Source organism: Bos indicus x Bos taurus, chromosome 27 (genome assembly GCF_003369695.1).
Source record: "Bos indicus x Bos taurus breed Angus x Brahman F1 hybrid chromosome 27, Bos_hybrid_MaternalHap_v2.0, whole genome shotgun sequence".
NCBI lineage: Eukaryota > Metazoa > Chordata > Mammalia > Artiodactyla > Bovidae > Bos > Bos indicus x Bos taurus.
The window spans coordinates 7131217-7148916 of NC_040102.1; the positions used below are offsets into that span (position 1 = coordinate 7131217).

At 47.3% G+C, this 17700-nt stretch overlaps 1 long non-coding RNA gene across 1 annotated transcript; it reads left to right on the plus strand.

Moving 5' to 3' along the window:
- Nucleotides 1–10405: 10405 nt before the first annotated feature.
- LOC113884928 lies at nucleotides 10406–12329 on the plus strand. Its single transcript, XR_003509062.1, has 2 exons — nucleotides 10406–10614; nucleotides 12088–12329. It is a non-coding gene; the product is annotated as an uncharacterized LOC113884928 (long non-coding RNA).
- Nucleotides 12330–17700: the final 5371 nt, after the last annotated feature.

Consider the following 17700-nt stretch of genomic DNA (forward strand, 5'->3'; position numbering starts at 1 on the left):
GACAGCCCTGGTGGTCCAGTGGTTAAGACTCTGAGCTCCCAATGCTGGGGCAGAGGTTCGATCCCTGGTCAGGGAACTATATCCAACATGCCATAACTAAGAGTTCAGGTGTCACAACTAAAGATCCTGCATGCAACAGCTAAGAGCCGGCACAAATTAAAAAAAAAAAAATCAGTATAAAGCAAGCAGTTAAATACAATAAATTAAGAAAAATAGCACAGGAATATTTCACCTGGACAAAGAGCAGTCATCATCAAACAGAAACCACTCAGAATCTCTCAAAGATGCTGAAAGAAAAAGGAGGTGGTGGGGACCATGGAAGAGGGGCAGGGAGAAGAGACAGGAAGGTGTGCAGGGAGCTTGGAGGGAATCACACGCCACATGTGGGCACAGACGTAGACACAGCTGGGGGCCGCAACTGGGGAAATTCACTTCTGGTTGCTTTGATTTTCTTTGAAAACCTGGCAAGACATCTCTCAGCTGAGAGTGGGAGTGGGGACCTGACGGGAGCTTTGGAGGAGAAGGTGCCACATGAAGCGGTCGTGGGGAATGAAGGCAAGCGGAGGGGAAGGAGGCATCCAAGCAGGGCCAGTGGGGAGACAGGACCCAATGTGCATGAGGCGTCCTGAAAACAGGCTGAATCCGGGGGCGTGGGAAGGAGCTTAGCAGCATCAAGTCAAGGATTCTAGGTTCTTCATCTACAAAGGGTTGAGCCAGAAAGACAGGAGGTGGAAGTCGAGAGCAGTTGTTTAAAACTGAGATTAAAGAGGGTTCACAGGTCCTGGCTGAGAGGGTTTTGTTTGTGTGTTTTCCCTTCTTGACACCAACTGTGTGTCCAGGGCTTCAGCTCACTTCTGCCACTAACCACCCCAGAAGGAGGGCCAGCCTCACAGGTATGATACCAGTTCCAGAAGACTGTCCCCACCTCAGATGCCAATCCGTGGGTCCCCAGCTCCCCTACACTTCTGCCTGACTTGGCTACAAACTCAGGAATCCCAGTACCTCCCCCTTCAGGTTGTATGATTTGCTACTGGCTCACAGAACTCCAGAAAACGCCAGAGAAATGGCCAGGCCACGGCCCCCTCCCCAGGCTCCTTTGTTTTAGAAACCTTGGTTGATTTCTGTAACTGGCCATTTGGGTCACTTGTTGGTTTGTTTCTCTTCCTACACTTTAAATTCTCCCTTGTATGTTTTAAATTCACCAATAGTGCATCCTTGAATGGAGAAGACACTGGCAACCCACTCTAGTATTCTTGCCTGGAAAATCCCAGGGACGGGGGAGCCTGGTGGGCTACCTTCTATGGGGTCGCACAGAGTTGGACATGATTGATGCTACTTAGCAGCAGCAGCAGCAGCATCCTTGAAAACCCAGACCCTCAACCCTATACCTGAACAAAAGCAAAAGCCTAGGTCCCCCATTCATTCTCTCCCTACCTGACACTCATGGAGAGTGTGCTGTGTAAGTTTTAGGTCTACTAAGCAAAAAGCCTCTATTTTTTTTCTGTTTATGGAGCTTCCTGAGTGCCTCAGACCCACACCATGGTAGGAAGGTGTGCTGTGTAAGTTTTAGGTCTCCTAAGCAAAAAGCCTCTATCTTTTTCCTTTTTACAGAGCTTCCTGAGAGCATCAGACCCACAGGGGGCAGTCTGATCACAACACTGGTGATTCACAGGCTGAGAATAGCAGAAAATAGTGCAGGACACCCTGGGCTCCCTTGCCACCCCAGTGGTGCCTCCAACTCCCTGCTGCAGAAGCCACATGCATAATCTGAGCCCAGTAAACGACCAAGACCCCTTGGTTCTCAGTGTTTTCTCCACAGTCACTGAGGCAAAAGCCTTCATGCACTACCTGTCAGGAGCCAAACACAGACAAGTTCGTGGTCCCTTCCCCCTCCCAGAGGTCATTGTTGTTCTTGTTATTGTTCAGTTGCTTTCCCAGTCATGTCTAACTCTGTGACCCCACAGATTGCAGCACTCCAGTTTCCTCTGTCCTTCACTATCTCCCGGAGTTTGCTTAAATTCATGTCCATGAAACTGTGATGCCATCCAACCATCTCATCCTCCACCACCTCCTTTTTGTGCCCTCAATCTTTCCAAGCATCACGGTCTTTTCCAATGCCTTGGCTCTTTGCATCAGGTGGACAAAGCATTAGAGCTTCAGTATTAGGCATCCAATGAATATTCTGGGTTGATTTCCCTTAGGATTGACTGGTTGGATCTCCTTGTAGTCTAAGGGACTAATGCCCACCATTCAGTGAAGATGAGGGTAAATGTTATTTAAAGGTAAACTACAATGAAAAACCATGTGAGTTGAGAACTACTGGCATTAAACTATGGGAACTTATCAGAACTACTGGAATACAAAGCCGGAGGTCCTTGCACTGCTGAGAATGTGTCCTGACCCCACCACCCAAATTCCACAGAGTTCTGCAGGCGGGATGAGCAGGGGAGGGTCGGAGAGGAGGAGTGGAGGGGGTCAAGGTCACTTGGGGTTGGATGGGGACATCCCATAGTTTGACAGGGATTCGGGTCCAGCTGGACACTCAGGACCTATGCTCCTCAATCTATGCAAGCTCTGCTTCAATTGAAAATTGGCAAAGACAAAATGCAAGGTTTGTATTAAAAGAGCCCTTTAGGTCTCATTTTAAAATGGGTAAATGGGCCGGACAGGAGGGACAGAGGATCATTCCCATGTGTCCTCTCACCTCTAAGGGACCACAAATGCTGTCCATCTCAAAGCTTCTATTGGCTGGAAACCCACAGTGTGAGGGAAAGGGGAGACAAGACAGAGAAGAGCGAACCTGAGAACCTCCCTGTGGTGCCTCATCTTACGTACGGACGTGGCTGGGCCTTGCTGCCCGGATATTTGGCCAAGCGTCCTTCTGGATGTTCCTGTGAGGATGTTTGGAAATGAGACCTATATTTAAATCAGTGGACTTTGGTAAAGCAAGTTATTATTACCCCTGTGTGACATGGGTGGGCCTCATCCAATCAGTTGAAGGCCTGAACAAAGACTGACTTCCCCGCAAAGGGAAGGAATTCTGCCGGCAGCCAGCCTTCAGATTTGAACTCCAGCATCAGTTCCTCCCTGAGTCCTGCTGGTCTACCGCACTGGCACTGGATCTGTTTGTTTGGGGACTTGCCAAAACGTTTGTTTGTTTTGGGGCTTACTTTCATAATGGTGTGAGATGATTCCTTAAAGAAATGGGTTATTTCTGTGGAGAACCCTGACTGGCTCACAACCAAACCTGGACAAGTGAAGAGGAAAAAGATGGAAGACACCCCCAGAAAGCCCCACAGGGATGGGCTGTGGGTGTCTACACTCTGAAGTAACTTTTCCTGGGTTGCAGAACCTTTTGAGAACACACCGTCCCCACTGCCCCTTCACCCCCCCCCCACACAGACACAAGACAGACTTTGAAAATTTAAAAGTTTCTTCACCAAAACAGGCCAAAGACTGCAGCTGAAGTTGCGTTAGCATGATGTGGACCACGTGTTTTTGCAACCCTGCAATAACTGACACAGAGACACAGCTGGTGGGAGAAATGAACAGAAGCTAAGAAACACAGAACAAGAAGGGCGGCCCCAAATGCCAGAGCTGGGAAGCTGGGAGTGGGGTTGGGTGTGGGCAGAGGACAGGGGAGTCTGGGGAGGCTCAGGGGGCAGCCACTCCCGGGGAGCACAGGGCTCAGGGAAGAGCTTCTGCGGAGACCCTGGGTCATGATGGCAGGTCTCTGGGAAGCCCCGCCGACTGGCGGCCACGTGGTTTCCATTGCTTCCTTCCTCCCATGGTCCATCAGAAGAGACCTCAACCCCCGAGCCCCTCTGAGCAGAGTGGACAGAGCTCCTGTTTCTAAGGTCTTACCTCCCGCCTGAAGCTGCTGGGTAAAATAAATGAGGTGGTACAGGTAGCTCACTGGAACCACCGTCTACACAAGCTTGGAGCTGGGTTACCTCTCCTTTAGCAGTTTCCTCTCCACAAGATGAGACAGGCTGAGGATATAGAAAGAGGATGAGAAAGAGGAGGGGAGGGAAAGGGAGGGAAGCAACAGGATTCAGAGCGACAGAAACCTGCTCATAGAGCCTGCATCACTGCCCCTGAAACATGCAGGAAAATAACCGGAAAGCTCGAAGGGACTGGGATCTTCAGCAGGAACTAAAGCAAGGGACATCATTCAGGAACATGCAGCTGCAGGAGAGAACAGGAATGTTGCCGAGGTGAGGGGAGTTGTTTACCTGAGTATATTCAGGGTTACAATATTATCTCAGGATGAAAGGGCACACCTTCAAAGACAAGAGATTGGACCCCACAATTCAGCATTTAAAAAAAGGACTGTGATGGGACTGTATACTGCCCTCCTACAGTACACACCTAAGGAACCAGGCAAAACCTGTGAAACTACTGATTCAGACTCTGGTACAAGCAGTGCAGGACCGTAATTGAGGAGAGAAGAAAACAAGTGAGGTGAGGGACTTCCCTGGTGGTCTGGTGGCTGGGATTCTGTGCTCCCAATGCAGGGGGCCTGGGTCCACCCCTGGTCAGGGAACTAGATCCCACATGCCACAACTAAGATCCTGCCTGCCATGAGTAAGGTCCAAGACAGCAAAATTAATGAATTAGCTAAATAAATGTTATGTGCTTAACCATTTATAAAAAAAGAAAAGAAAACAAGTGAAGTGAGACTTATGACATGTCCAGCCTCTACAGATTTCCAGGCCTAAAGCTCAGGCAACAAGAATCCATACAAACCAACAATTCTTGAGTTGAAGAGAGCGGGTCAAAGTTCAGAGAGTGCAGGCATCTTCACTTCTGGACAGAAAACCAGCAATGGGCTTCGGGATCAGGGGTGTGTGCCTGTGTGCTCAGTCGCTGCAGTTGTGTCCGACTCTGCTACTCTGTGGACTGTGGAGGTGCTGACCCTTTGTGAACTGTAGCCTGCCTGTGTAGCCTGCCTAAAAACTCTGTGCTTTTCATTCAATTCTAAAACTGCTCTGAAAAATGAAGTCTATGATACTAGATGGAATTTTGGTTCAGCTTGATGGGATAAAGTCTGATGCTAAGATTCTAGACCCTATCTTAAGGAGAGAGATGGTCATTTCAGTCAAGCAAACAAACAAACAAACAACAAAAAACATGAATCCGATATAAACTAACTATAAAAAACCCACTTGAGACATAAATAAAAGGCAAGTGGATTTAGAATGAAAGGATGGGAACAGATCTGCTGTTGTCACTGTTTAGACCCTCAGTCATGTCCAACACTCTTGAGATCCCCATGGAATCATCCAGTCAAGATTACTGCATTGTGTTTCCATGCCCTCCTCTGGGGAATCTCCCTGACTCAGGGATCAAAACCATGTCTCTGCATCTCCTGCATCTCAGGCAGATTCTTTACTGTTGAGCTGACAGATATGCTATGGAAACATTAATTTAAAGAAAACATGGTAGGCTGTATTGGTTATTGACAGGCTTCCTGGTGGCTGAGATGGTAAAGAATCTGCCTCCAATGCGGGAGACCTGGTTTGATCCCTGGTTTGGGAAGATGCCCTAGAGGAGGGCATGGCAACCCACTCCAGTATTCTTGCCTGGAGAATCCCCATGGACAGAGGAGCCAGGCAGGCTACAGTCTATGGGGTCACAAAGGGTCAGACATGCCTGAGTGACTAAGCATAGCACAATCAAGTGACTTTTAGGACAAGGACCAGATATAGAGAGGGTTAAGGAAATATATAAACGTCTGAATGCAGAGTTCCAAAGAACAGCAAGAAGAGATAAGAAAGCTTTCTTCGGTGATCAATGCAAAGAAATAGAGGAAAACAACAGAATGGGAAGACTAGGGATCTCTTCAAGAAAATCAGAGATACCAAAGGAACATTTCATGCAAAGATGAGCTCAATAAAGGACAGAAATTGTATGGACCTAACAGAAGCAGAAGATATTAAAAAGAGATGGCAAGAATACACAGAAGAACTGTACAAAACATATCTTCATGACCCAGATAATCACGATGGTGTGATCACTGACCTAGAGCCAGACATCCTGAAATGTGAAGTCAAGCGGGCCTTAGAAAGCATCACTATGAACAAAGCTAGTGGAGGTGATGGAATTCCAGTGGAGCTGTTCCAAATCCTGAAAGATGATGCTGTGAAAGTCCTGCACTCTATATGCCAGCAAATTTGGAAACTCAGCAGTGGCCACAGCACTGGAAAAGGTCAGTTTTCATTCCAGTCCCAAAGAAAGGCAATGTCAAAGAATGCTCAAAGTACTGCACAAATGCAGTCATCTCACACGCTAGTAAAGTAATGCTCAAAATTCTCCAAGCCAGGCTTCAGCAATATGTGAACTGTGAACTTCCTGATATTCAAGCTGGTTTTAGAAAAGGGAGAGGAACCAGAGATCAAATTGCCAACATCCGCTGGATCATAGAAAAAGCAAGAGAGTTCCAGAAAAACATCTATTTCTGCTTTATGGACTATGCCAAAGCCTTTAACTGTGTGGATCACAATAAACTGTGGAAAATTCTGAAACAGATGGGAATACAAGACCACCTGATCAGCCTCTTGAGTAATTTGTATGCAGGTCAGGAAGCAACAGTTAGAACTGGACGTGGAACAACAGACTGGTTCCAAATAGGAAAAGGAGTACGTCAAGGCTGTATGCTATCACCCTGCTTATTTAACTTATATGTGGAATACCTCATGAGAAACGCAGGACTGGAAAAAACACAACCTGGAATCAAGGTTGCCGGGAGAAATATCAATAACATCAGATATGCAGATGACACCACCCTTATGGCAGAAAATGAAAAGGAACTAAAAAGCCACTTGAGGAAGGTGAAAGTGGAGAGTGAAAAAGTTGGCTTAAAGCTTAACATTCAGAAAACGAAGATCATGGCATCCGGTCCCACCACTTCATGGGAAATAGATGGGGAAACAGTGGAAACAGTGTCAGACTTTATTTTTCTGGGCTCCAAAATCACTGCAGATGGTGACTGCAGCCATGAAATTAAAAGACGCTTACTCTTTGGAAGGAAAGTTATGACCAACCTAGATAGCATATTCAAAAGCAGACACACTACTTTGCCAACAAAGGTTCATCTAGTCAAGGCTATAGTTTTTCCTGTGGTCATATATGGATGTGAGAGTTGGACTGTGAAGAAGGCTGAGCGCTGAAGAATTGATGCTTTTGAACTGTGGTGTTGGAGAAGACTCTTGAGAGTCCCTTGGACTGCAAGGAGATCCAACCAGTCCATTCTGAAGGAAATCAGCCCTGGGATTTCTTTGGAAGGAATGATGCTAAAGCTGAAACTCCAGTACTTGGGTCACCTCATGCGAAGAGTTGACTCATTGGAAAAGACTCTGAAGCTGGGAGGCATTGATAAAAGAGGAGAAGGGGACGACAGAGGAGATGGCCGGATGGCATCACCAACTCGATGGACATGAGTCTGGGTGAACTCCGGGAGTTGGTGATGGACAGGGAGGCCTGGTATGCTGTGATTCATGGGGTCGCAAAGAGTTGGACACGACTGAGTGAGTGATCTGATCTGATCTGATCTCAGAAGGAACTGTGATCAAGACAACTTATTTTCCATCAGAAAAATCCTATGCCTGGGTGCCAGCCAGGGACTCTCTCTGCTCAAGGCAGCCTCCATGGCTTTGCCGAGCCTCAGGTGCAAGACTCTGAGCCACAGCGGGGGACATGAACAGGACTGAAGCTCCGGGGGCTCCTTCAGGATGGGGTCCTCCTGGATACCCACATTTCTAAAGGGCTTGGAGTTCTACTCAGAGCTGCATGGCAAGTTCCATCCTGAGATTTAGCGTTTCTGAAAAGCCAGGTCAGTGTCTCTCCAACACTGAGATGGACGGATGTTACTAAGTGATGGATGTTACTTGGTGGTGGAAGTCCCCCTAACCCAGTGAAGGGGTCCCCACTGCTGGGCCTGCTTTGTGATACTAGGCTGGGTGATGCGTTTAGTGGTAGCTTCATCCTCCCACTTTTTCTCTGATGAAAGGAAACACAGCACCCATCTGCCCATCACGTGTCCCACTGAGATTTCATGAGACAGGTGTGTGATTGTGTTGCAGAGAATTAATAAAAGTTTTTTCCCCTCTTTCTTTCTTTTTTCCCTTTTGTGTCTTTCTCCACTTTAACTGTTCCTAACGTACAGTCTTTATTGATAACCAAGTTTCTTCTTTGCAGAAGACTAACCTATTATGCGAACTACACCTGACAACTATGGCCCTCCATTTCTGAAGGAGCCACATTCTGCATCTATTATGCTTTATCTTATTCTAGCCATGTCCTGATACTTAACTTTATTGCATCATAAACCTCCCTTTATAGTTTGTTTTTCCCTTCCTTTGCTCTATGCTATCTCATGTTGATGCTTATCTTTATGGTCCACTCTCTTTGGAAGCAACCCCATAGTGGTTTGCTTTCCCCCTTTTGTATTACAGGAAGAAAGTCACCAGGAAATCCCCAAAGGACAATGGACCCAACCACAGGGACCAACTGCCAGATCCAAATACCTAGCTACCTGACACTGTCCTATTGACTGTTTCCCAACAGTGCAAAAGAGAGAATTCAGGACCCCTACGCCTTTTGTCCAGTATCTCCAAGCCCTGACTGTGAGCCCTGACTGTAAGATCCCCTGGATTCCCGATGGAGGGGAGACAGGCTCCTTGAGGCAGGAACCTATCGTGTTCTCCCTTCTGCTGGCTTAATGATTAAAGCCATCTTTCTGTTTCCTCCAAACTCTGTCTCCACAATTTTTATTCAGCTCTGGTGGGCAAAGAAAACCAAGATTTTGGTGGTGACTGTTGCTGGCATCCCATAACAGGCTAGCCTGTGTGGGGATCAGGTCGGGACCACTGGGTCTCTTCCCTCAGTGCTCCAGGGACCAGAAAGAAAGAGCGTGGCTGTCTCTGCGGATGCTGGGAGTCAGCAAGTCTTGCCCAGGGAGTGAAACTGCCTCTGAACGAGTTAGTCCCTATTTGGGCCTGAAACAGCCTTTCATGGAAATAGTGTGTGTGTTAGTTGCTTAGTCGTGTCAGACTCTCTGCAACCCCTTAGACTGCAGCCCACCAGGCCCCTCAGTGCATGGGACTCACCAGGCAAGAACACTGGAGCCGGTTGCCATTTCCTTCTCCAAAAGGAACTATCAGTTCAGTTCAGTTCAGTCGCTCAGTCGTGTCCGACTCTTTGCGACCCCTTGCAACACGCCAGGCCTCCCTGTCCATCACTAACTCCCAGAATTCACTCAAACTCATGTGCATCGAGTCAGTGATGCCATCCAGCCATCTCATCCTCTGTCGTCCCCTTCTCCTCCTGCCCCCAATCCCTCTCAGCATCAGGGTCTTGTCCAGTGAATCAACTCTTCACATGACATGGCCAAAGGATTGGAGTTTCAGCCTCAGCATCAGTCCTTCCAAAAAACACCCAGGACTGACCTCATTTAGGATGGACTGGTTGGATCTCCTTGTAATCCAAGGGACTCTCAAGAGTCTTCTCCAACACCACAGTTCAAAAGCATCAATTCTTCGGCACTCAGTTTTCTTCACAGTCCACCTCTCACTTCCGTATATGACCACTGGAAAAACCATAGTCTTGACTAGATGGACTTTTGTTGGCAAAGTAATATCTCTCCTTTTCAAATGCTATCTAGGTTGGTCATTACTTTCCTTCCAAGGAATAAGCATCTTTTAATTTCACAGCGGCAATCACCATCTGCTGTGATTTTGGAGACCCAAAAAATAAAGTCTGACACTGTTTCCACTGTTTCCCCATCTATCTTCCATGAAGTGATGGGACCGGATGCCATGATCTTAGTTTTCTGAATGTTGAGCTTTAAGCCAACTTCTTCACTCTCCTCTTTCACTTTCATCAAGAGGCTTTTGAGTTCCTCTTCACTTTCTGCCATAAGAGTGGTGTCATCTGCATATGTGAGGTTATTGATATTTCTCCCGGAAATCTTGATTCCAGCTTGTGCTTCCAGCCCAAAAGGAACTATAGAAATAAAGGAAATGAAGTCTCCCAGTCATGTCTGACTCTCTGCAACCCTATGAAGTGTAGCCCACCAGCCTCCTCCAACCATGAAATTTTCCAGGCAAGAGTAATGGAGTGGGGTGCCATTTCCTTCTGCATAGAAAAACAGTGGGCAGATTCAAAGCCCTGGAAGGGCAAGGGTGGTGCTGGGGAGCGGGTAAGTGAAGGTTCAGCAAGAAGTCTGTGCCCCTGCCAGGGGAAACAGGCAAGTCTGTGCCCCTTGCCACACCCCTGCCCATCAGCTGAACTGACTGCCAGGGAGAAGTTTGTGGTTAAAGGGCAGCAGGAAAGCTTTTCCTGGCCTTTCCACAGCCTTATTAGCATACAAGTGACTGCCCCTGCTTTGTGCTATAAAGGCCACTCCCATGACACACAGGGAAGAGGTTCAGTTAACCATTTCCTAATAACCAAATCCACAGCCAGCGTGGAATTCCTCCCAGAACCTGGGACCTTTATAAAGCGGCAAGAGCAGCCTCTTCTCCAGCATCAGCCGAAGAGCTCGGGACGCCAGCATGAGGCTCCATCACCTGCTCCTCACACTTCTCTTCCTGGTCCTGTCTGCTGGGTCAGGTGAGCTCCTGGCAATCCCGGGGGCAGACGTGGGCTCTCTCTCCTGTTTCTACCTCCTTCTGTCCTGCTACCCCCATCTACACGTGGTCAGAGTAAACCCACCATATTTGATGCTTCTGAGAAGCCAGTGCTGAGTCCTTAGTAGGGAGAGGGGGCTGAGAACCGCCCTGCAAAATTCCTGGTTGTTTATAAGCCATTCTAGTGAGTCCAAGCTTCTGATCCTGTCTCCTCATTGGTTTCATGAGGAGGAAACAGAAGATGTCTCAGTTAAGTGACTCACCTTTTTTTTCTTTTCATAAAAGCAAGAAATTTGATTTTGTCCCATGACATAAGTGCAGAATGTCGCTTTATAAATCTCTCTATCTGAAGGGTGGCAGCTCTGGGGGACCAGAGAAGTCCAGAGAAGAATCAGGCCAAGCATGGGCTTCAGGAGCTGCCCTTGGGATGCTCCGTGCTGAGTCTCCTCAGCAGGAAGGTCCTCCAGGACACGTCGCTGATGCTCCCATTGCTCCATAGATGGGACACAGCACATCCAAAGCAGTGTGCAGGATAGGCTGTCTGATTTTCATCTTACCCTTGATATTTCCTGAAATGGATGAAAATATGAGGGAAGGAAGGAGGGAGGGAGGGAGGGAGAAGCTGCGGAGACTGAGACCTGAGACAATTGATTAGATGTCAAAATCAAGTGACAAGGCCTTGTCTGATTAGTGTTGTTTATGACTGTAACCCAACTCTTAACACAGTGGCAGGAAGAGAGGACAGGGGTGTAAGAAATGTGGCCTCTCAGTGCCCGGGGCCTTGGTTCAATCCCTGGGCGGGGAACTAGAGAGGGCCCAGAGGTACCTTGTGGTCAAGAGGAAAAAGGCATGTGAGGAAGACAGGAAGGCCTCTGGTTGGGAGGAAACCACAAAGGGCGGAGGAGGGGGGCTTACTCGCACTAGTGCTTAAAGCGTTCTGAGTCAGTAGAGACGATGATACAAAACTTTTTTTTCTGAACCATTGTCACTGTCAGCTGTAAGTTACTTTAAGAGTAAGTTCTCTTTAAACAGTGCTTACACGTTTAGCTGCATCTTTTCCTCCTATCTCAGCTCCACTACTTTACTGACTCCATGAGTTTGAAAACTAAACAGTGAAAATAGAACCCGTGGGTGGCTTCTGACTCCTGGCGGGAAGGTGGATGGAGCAGAGCTTCCCAGTCTTTGCCTTCATGGTGGAGCTGACCCCGCACACAACCGGGGTCCTCACAACCCTCAGCCTGTGGTTCTGAAAACGTGAGGGTCCACCAGAGCCTGGGCAGGGTCAGTGTCTGTCTGGAAGCTGGTCCACGGGGTCCTGGACTCACATCTTGTCACGAGGCCATGTCCGTATCTCAGCACAGAAAGCCCCAGGGCCTCACTCAGAGGGGACACAGCGGGCCTTCTCGAGATGCTGCTTTCCTGCTGACACATTTTTCCCTCTTTGTTCTCTTTTTAGGATTTACTCAAGGAATAAGTAATCCTCTAAGCTGCCGTCTGAATAGAGGCATCTGTGTGCCGATCAGGTGCCCTGGAAACCTGAGACAGATTGGCACCTGTTTCACGCCCTCAGTAAAATGCTGCAGGTGGAGGTAAAAGAAGGAGAAGATGCGGCCGGGACCTAAGCAGAGACAGAAACTGCGGCCTTCGACAGAAAGTCTAAAATTTAAACCAGAATAAATTTTGTTCAAAGTTAAAGAATCTTGCCCACTGGTCATTGAGGTTGTTGTGTGGTGTCTAATCCCAGGCGAATTCTGAAATCCCTGAGGATGCTCTCTGAGCTCCCCATGTGAACCATCGGGGAATCATGGTGGGGTGCTCTGTGTTCCCAGGGGTGTGACCCCCTGTTCCTTGGGGGCCTGACCTTCCCCAGCCCCTCTGTCTACTACCTTCCTGCTTCCCAGCCCAGGGCACCCTGTCCTGCCCCACGTCTCCCCTCAAACATGCACCCCAGGTGTCCAGAATCACCAGCACACCAGTCCCGTAGGAAAGCCCCCACCCCCGCTCCAGGAGGAAACCCCCCTCCTCTGTCCCCCTGCAGCCCTCACTTCCATTTGGTTTCTGCTTCTTATACCTGCCTTGTGCGCACGTGGATACACTTCTGATTCCCTTTTGGGCTATAAGATCTCTGTAGGCATGGACTTGTCCTATTCCTGTAAGTGCTGGGCATTGAGACGAGACATTGCTTCCCAAATTGTCATCAACTGAATGACAGAGTTGACATGAACAAAGCATGTTTCTCTGTGTGTACATGATATGATGCAACTAGATGCTATGGAAAAACATGTCCTGTGGAAAGCACAATTCAATGAAGACAACACAGCACAGAACAGAGAGACCACAGGGGCGGGGTGAGCATGCTGACCTCAGCCTGCTTGCTGTTTCTTCAGAGGGTTTGCTAGTTAAACCAAGAGCCTTGCTGGTGCACACTGTACATGTGAGCAGCTCTCTGGTCTTGTACTAAGAGTTAGTACACCAAGGGGATGGTGTTATGAGACAGGGCCTTTGGGAGGAAATTTGGTCATGAGGGTTGGACCCTCCTGGGTGGAATGAAGGCCTTTATGAAAGAGACCCCAGAGAGATGGCTCACCCCTTGTGCCTTCTGAGGACACAGGGAGAAGACCACCATCCACCAGCCACCTGCTCTGTCTTGATCGTGGAGCTCCCAGCCTCCAAAACTGAGAAGTAAGTGTCTGTTGTTAGTAAGCCACCTATTACAATACCACATGTAAAATAGATAGCCAAAAGGAATTTGCTGTGTGACTCAGGGAACTCAAACAGCGGCTCTGAGACGAGCTAGAAGGATGGGATGGGGAAGGAAATGGGACAATGTTTCGGAAGGGAGGGGGCATGGGTGAACCCATGGATGATTCTTGTTGATGTTAGACAGAAAACCACGAAGTTCTGTAAAGCAATCATCCTTCAGTTAAAAAATAAAGTGCAAAAAAAGAGCCACCTGGCCTATGGTGTTTCTGTTTCAGTAGCCTGAAAAGGCAGACACATGACAAGTGAGAATTACAGCACAGGTGGAATTAAGGTACCTAAGCATTCAGCCTTAAGATAGGGAAATGACGTGGAGTATATGGCTGTGCCCAGTGACATCTTACTACTAGGAGCCTTAGAGGTGGAGGAGGGAGGCAGACCAGTGTCAGAGATGCATGCTGAGAGGCTAAACCAGCCCCAGCTCACACTGACATGCAGGAGGGGCCATAAGCCAAGGAGGGCAGGAAGCTTCTAAGCGTGGGAAGGAAGGAAGCCTCCAGAAGGAACGGCATCCTGCTGACACCGTGATTTGAAGCCAGTGAGACCCATTTGGGACTTTGGATCCTCAGAACCACAATAATAAGTATGTGTTCCTTTAAGCCATGTAGCTTGTGGCAATTTGCTACAGCGGCAACAGGAAATCAATACAGCAGTAGCTTAAAATCATGCCTTGAGCCTAAAATTAGCAGCTTAATAGAGACAAACCTGTGTGTGTTTAATGGAGGAAAAAAATGATAACAGCTGTCAACATTTTACTCAACTTTATATTTCTTTTGTCACAGAAATGCCCATGGTGCATCTGCCAACTCTTCCTCATCTCGAAGGTTGTATTTGGGACTCAGTCTTACACCTCATATATCTTGTATCCCTTTTATCCTTTATTTTTACTTTGTTTTATTATCATGGAATATTTATCTGCCACTAAGTGTGGTTTTGGAGAAGGCAATGGTGACCCACTCCAGTACTCTTGCCTGGAAAATCCCATGGACAGAGGAGCCTGGTAGGCTGCAGTCCGTTGGGTCGCTGAGTCAGACACGACTGAGTGACCTCACTTTCATTTTTCACTTTCATGCTCTGGAGAAGGAAATGGCAACCCACTCCAGTGTTCTTGCCTGGAGAATTCCAGGGATGGGGGACCCTGGTGGGCTGCCGTCTATGGGGTCACACAGAGTCAGACACGACTGAAGGTACTTAGCACCAGCAAGTGTGGTTTGGTGGTACTGTTTATATTAAATTTTTATCATAGTCTTTGTTGGGATTTCAGATTTTAATTTCTACTTAATTTTAAGTTTCATTCTTGCATCTGTTGATGTTTTATTGCCATAACATTTCTGGGTGTCATGTTGGACTCCTGCATGGGAGGAATGCTCGTGTCATTTCAGCACCGGGAAGATGATGGCTTTCCCATGTGACTCTTGAGCCAAATGGGCTCATGCTCTGGTCCAAGGCCAGCCTTTCCACCTGGGTCCTGGGTCTCATTTCTCATGCTTACTCAGGGGTGAGACTCAAACCCTCTCTACCTTTTGCCCCCGTCTAGTGCAGCTACAAAAACTAAAAGCAGGGACTTCCCTGGTGGTCCAGTGGTTAAAACTCCAGCTGCCAATGCAAGGGGCATGGGTTCATCCCTGGTCAGGGAACTAAGATCTCATATGCTACAGTTCAGTTCAGTTTCCCAGTCATATCTGACTCTTTGTGACCCCAAGGAATGCAGCATGCCAGGCCTCCCTGTCCATCAATAACTCCCGGAGATTACTCAAACTCATGTCCGTCAAGTCAGTGATGCCATCCAACCATCTCATCCTCTGTCATCCCCTTCTCCTCTCACCTTCAATCTTTCCCAGCATCAGGGTCTTTTCAAATGAGTTACTTCTTCCCATCAGGTGGCCGAAGTATTGGAATTTCAGCTTCAGCATCAGTCCTTCCAATGAATATTCAGGACTGATTTCCTTTAGGATGGACTGGTTGGATCTCCGTGCAGTCTAAGGGACTTGCAAGAGTCTTCTCCAACACCACAGTTCAGTGGCATCAATCCTTTGGTGCTCAGCTTTCTTTATAGTCCAATTCTCACATTCATACATGACTACTGGAAAAACCATAGCTTTGACTAGATGGACATTTGTTGGCAAAGTAATGTCTCTGCTTTTTAATAAGCTGTCTATGTTGGTCATAGCTTTTCGTACAAGGAGCTGGTATCTTTTAATTTCATGGCTGCAATCACCATCTGCAGTGATTTTGGAGCCTAAAAAATAAAGCCATCTATTGCTTCCTCTGTTTCCCCATCTATTTGCCATGAAATGATGGTATCATAGGCCATGATCTTAGTTTTTTGAATGTCAAGTTTTAAGTCAGCTTTTTCCACTCTCCGCTTTCAGCTTCATCAAGAGGCTCTTTAGTTCCTCTTCACTTTCTGCCATAAGAGTGGTATCATCTGCAATCTGAAGTTATTGATAGTTCTCCCAGCAATCCTGATCCAGCTTGTGTTTCATCCAGCCTGGCATTTCGCATGATGAACTCTGCACAGAAGTTAAATAAGCAGGTGACAATATACAGCCTTGACTTACTACTTTCCCAGTTGGAACCAATCTGTTTTTCCAAGTCTGATTCTAACTGTTGCTTCTTGAGCTGCATACAGATTTAGCAGGAGGCAGGTCAGGTGGTCCATCTCCTTCAGAATTTTCCAGTTTATTGTGATCCACACAGTCAAAGGCTTTAGCTTAGTCGATGAAGCAGAAGTAGATGTTTTCTGGAAATGTCTTGCTTTTTCTATGGTCCAACAGATGCTAGCAATTTGATCTCTGGTTCCCCTGCCTTTTCTCAATCTAGCTTGTACATATGGAAGCTCTCAGTTCATGTACTGTTGAAGCCTAGCTTGGAGGATTTTGAGCATTACTTTGCTGACAATCAACAGTCTGCATTGATAACTAAGTTTCTTCTTTTCAGAAGACTAACCTATTATGCAAACTACATCTGTACCTGTTGCCCTCTAACTCTGCAGGAGCCACACTCTGCATCTATTATCCTTTAACTTATTCTAGCCACATCCTGATACTTAACTTTATGGCATCATAAACCTCCCCTTGTAGTTTGGTTCCTCTCTTTGCTCTATTTTAACCTCTTGTTGATGCTTAACTTTATGGTGCACTGTTTCTGGAAGCCACCCCATAGAGGTTTGCTTTATCCCTTTTGAATTACAGGAAGAAAGTCACCAGGAAATCCCCAAAGGACAATGGACTCAACAACCGGGACCAACTGCCAGACCCAAATACCTAGCTACCTGACACTTGCCTAGTGACTGATTCCAAACAGTGCAAAAAGAGAGAATTCAGGACCCCTACACCTTTTGTCCCGTATCTCCAAGCCCTGACTGTGAGCCCTGACTGTATGATCCTCTGGATTCCCGATGGAGGGGAGACAGGCTCCTTGAGGCAGGAACCTATTGTGTTCTCCCTTCTGCCGGCTTAATGATTAAAGCCATCTTTCTGTTTGTCCCAAACTCTCTCTGCAAATTTTATTTGGCTCCAGTGGGCAGAGAAAACAAAGATTTTGGTGTCAACAATGCCATCGAGTCTGGCTGTCCCCCACCGCTCCACCAGGATGACTCCTGCCAACGGGGATCAAGAGGCATCCTGTGTGACCTCACTCACCCCTTCCTCCACCCTTTGTTGATCTGGCCTTTAAGCATGTAGTTGTAGACAGAGGCTCCCCAGTGTCTCTGCTGCAGTCCACCTGAGAAGGGCAGATGATCCTTCTGCAAGGTAGGTTTCCAGGAGAGAGTCAGAGACATCTGTAGTTGAAGAAGGGGTGGGAATAGATGGGTAACAATTAGGGAATCAGTGTAAAGAAACACTTTCAGTATAAAAGTACAAGAGAGAAATGCGGCCAATGCCTATAGTCTATACTTTCTTTTCTATTATTGTTGCTGGGGCCAAGGAAGTAAAACCCCCACAGATATTCTGTAGAATTAAGTAAGACTTATTTAAACAGCTTGCTACAAACACTTGCTCTGTTTTTAGGTTGATGTCACTAAACTAAAATAGAATTCCACTTAGTGAAAGATTCAAATGCTGATCAAAAGATGAAAAGTGAAAACATTTTATTGCTAAGTTGCCTCAGGACAGAGAGAAAAACGTCAGAACATATACTTCAGGTAAGATGAAAGAGAGGTGGTGAGGGAAGGCTACAGACCATGACGTGTTATGACCTGCTATGACCTGTTATGTTGGGAATGGGTGAGTGGGTGCTTGTGCTTGGGAACACTTTGGGATAAAGCAACTTAATGGACTCTCTCCAGACCTTCAAAACCCTAAGG